Source organism: Agrilus planipennis, unplaced genomic scaffold, assembly GCF_000699045.2.
Source record: "Agrilus planipennis isolate EAB-ADULT unplaced genomic scaffold, Apla_2.0 scaffold799, whole genome shotgun sequence".
Taxonomy (NCBI): Eukaryota; Metazoa; Arthropoda; class Insecta; order Coleoptera; family Buprestidae; genus Agrilus; species Agrilus planipennis.
This window is the reverse complement of record NW_020440041.1, coordinates 2,423-5,779: the sequence shown is the minus strand read 5'-3', so window position 1 is coordinate 5,779 and position 3,357 is coordinate 2,423.

The window sequence follows — 3,357 nt, the reverse complement described above, 5'->3', positions numbered from 1 at the left end:
ATAATATAATATATTAGATTAGTTACCTAAAACTAAAAGTCGTTATTTTCGAATGTCTGTATAATTTATTATTTAGGTGCTTATTAAAAATATCTTTAATATTTTAAAAACTGCTTTCCTTTGCTTATTGAATTTTGAAAAAATCTACTTTGTGTCTGCGAAATGTTTATTACTTCCCGAAGAGACTTCAATGATAGGTTAAGCGACGAACCCGACTTTTAACGCCTTATTTTCTTGCATTATTCATAGCTATATCATCAACGATTCAATAACTGTCAGTAAAAGGCTTTCTTCTATAAATCAAATTTTGAAAACAAACCTTCGTTTAAAATAATTCGAAGTGGTCTGTATTCTGTCGAAACTGCCAGACGCGGATCGCGATTTCGATCTTTTTGGATTTCATCAGCGCGTCGCAGGCATCTCCGACAGAACACAGACCAACTATTACCTGCTGTTTTAACAGTGAGTTTCAGAAAATACTACAAACGGCACAGTGAACGCCATCTGCAGCACGATGCTACATTTTAGGATTACAGATAGCGTTCACTGTGCCGTTTTTAGTATTTTCTGAAACCTTCGTTTATTGATATTGATTGCAAAAAACTGCAAAGTACACGTCACTTTCCGAAAAGACTCCAACAGTAGGTCAAGCGACGAACCCGACGTTTTGTGAATTACATTATTCGTTGCTCAATTAATACTGCCACCATATTAAATTATATTGGCAACTAATTTGACAAATAAGAAGCGCTATTATTTAATTGTATACGATTCCGTTAAATAATTATTGCAAATATTTTTTATTTTTTTTTTATTTTGATATATTAATAGGTACAACAAACATTTTGTTTCTCACCGTTAGAACAAATGATCTCATTTCTATAAATTTATCAGGAGGTAGGGCTAATCTGTTGTGTGCCACCCTCAGGACTCTTAGCAACTTCAAATCCCATATAGTTGGTGGTAGAATACTAAGAACATTGTGATCCAGGAAAAGTTCTTCTAGACTTTAATGAAAAGGCAGTAATGAGTAGCAGTATATTCATTAGGTAACATCATGTAACGGATATTAACATTTGGGTTAGATCGGAAAGATTACGACTAGCTTAAAACAATCGCTAATAAACAACGGAAGATTAAACGCATTGGTGAAAGTTCTAGAAAATTATCTTTATTATTATGCTATACGTGCATGGTAACTTTTAATTTTATTTCAAAACTGGTCTTCTTCTACTGTAAAGACGAATGAGGGAGTATACAGGGTGACCCAAGAAGTTTGCAATATACCCATTGCGGCCAAACTGTAAGTTTAATCGAAAAAGATTTTAAACAAAACTTGTTCTTTAGTTTAATAAAGGAGCGTCTGTTTTATCCAAATTTGATTTCCTATACACAGTTTTCAACAATAGAAAAAATAAGGTTTCCTTTAAATGACAGCCATAAGAAGTATGTCTCCAATCGAAAAAATTATTGTAAAACGTTCTTCAGAAAAAAATGCGGCGATATTCAAATGTTTTTCGAAACAATTGATCAAAAAAGTTCGTATTATTCTCATTGCAGCTAAATTGAAAGTTTAATCACAAAAATTTTCAAACAAAACTTGTTCCCTATTTTACTACTTTATTGTCTGTATTATCCATATTTGTTTTCCTATACAGAGTCTTCAAAAATAGAAAAAATAAGTTTCGTTTAAATAGCAGCCATGTGAAATAGGCAAAAGTTCTTCAGTATGCAAAAATATGGGGCTATGCAAAAAAATCGAGCATTTAAAATAGAAAAAGGAAAATAATAGTATATTTTACATTTGAATTACCAAATCAGAATAAATTAAAACACTTTTAGCAAGCAATTTTTCTATGTAATAGGTACTTGAAAATCATCGGAAAATTCATGAGAATGTACCAATAATTAGAAATGGGATTAAAAGTTTTGGCCAAAAAAAATTCACAAAAACATAATAGATATAAAAAAATAGGTATCAGCTAAATTTGTAATCACCACCCTACATAGCACATTTGGCAATAAATGACCTTTTGTATTCCTATTTACTTAATTTATTGCACTGGTAATTACAATATTACAAATCTTAAAAAGATCAGTTTCATTTTATTATCTATATTTAGGTTTGTGTATGATTAATATCATTCAGTATACACATTTTTCTGTCTGATAATCTTTGATTGACTCAATGAATCAATAAAATTATTTATTAAAAAAAATAGTCCTAGTAGTAGTTTTAATCGATAATAATTACTCATCAATTGATCGTAAAATCGAAAGGTAAATATTTAAGCATTCAAAATTTTTTGACAGCGAATTTTCCGGCTGATAACCGGATGTCTCAGAGGTACCCTAAAGGAAGACATGGCCCTCCTGTTGGTACCTACACACTATTACCTTGCGTGCTCCCGTTAGCGGTGACAATTGTAAGATACTACCGTCATATTCGTGAAAACTTCTCGTGACAATAACGAATGTCAGTGACTGTAACAAATTTTCCGAATTTCAGCCAATTTGTTCGCACAAACAGTAACCACACAGCACTTGTTTCTATCTCGGTCAGTCAACAACCACTTGTTCGCGTATAAAGAATCCCATGTACTTAACGTAGCACGTGGATCTGTACCGTCTTCTTTTTTTTTTTGCTTCTTCTTCGTTCATTCTAATCGGATGATGACGATACAGCGTCTTGGATGAGCAAGGAACCGTAACAGGAACAAACGGAAACGGTTGCACCGACACAAGCCGCGTATTATTATCGTAGACACGTTATTCTTTTTCCGATTTCTCAATATCTTTATATTTAAAGGACTACATGCGAAAATTTTTTTATGTCTAGATTTGGAGGCCTAATACTATCTCAGAAACGAATGAAAATAAAACAAAATTAATAAACGTTATGTCGTAATCAATAGAGCCAATTAACCAATTCCTAGTTTAAAACTATGCTTCAAACAGGGGCGAATCCAGATACAATTATTGTGAGAAGGTGGAATTAACTTTTTCCTAAATGCAGGTTCGGGAATAGGTTCTCCATTAGGTTGCGTTACAAAATTGAGTCATTTGATTTGGCTTTATCCTCAAAATGAATGTTAAAATCGTCAACTTGTCGCAATTTATTTTATTTTCTTACTGAATAATATTTTAATTAGATTTTAATCATTATCAATTTATATTTTACAATAGGATGAATACTTTCAGCACAATTTATGAAAGTTTCATTGCAATTTATATTAACTATTGAATCAATATCAAGTTGATCCTTTAATCCTTAAATCCAATATGCTATTAGTTACTATAATCTATTATGATCTACATATATAATTTAATAATATGCATTAAACATCATCACACCTT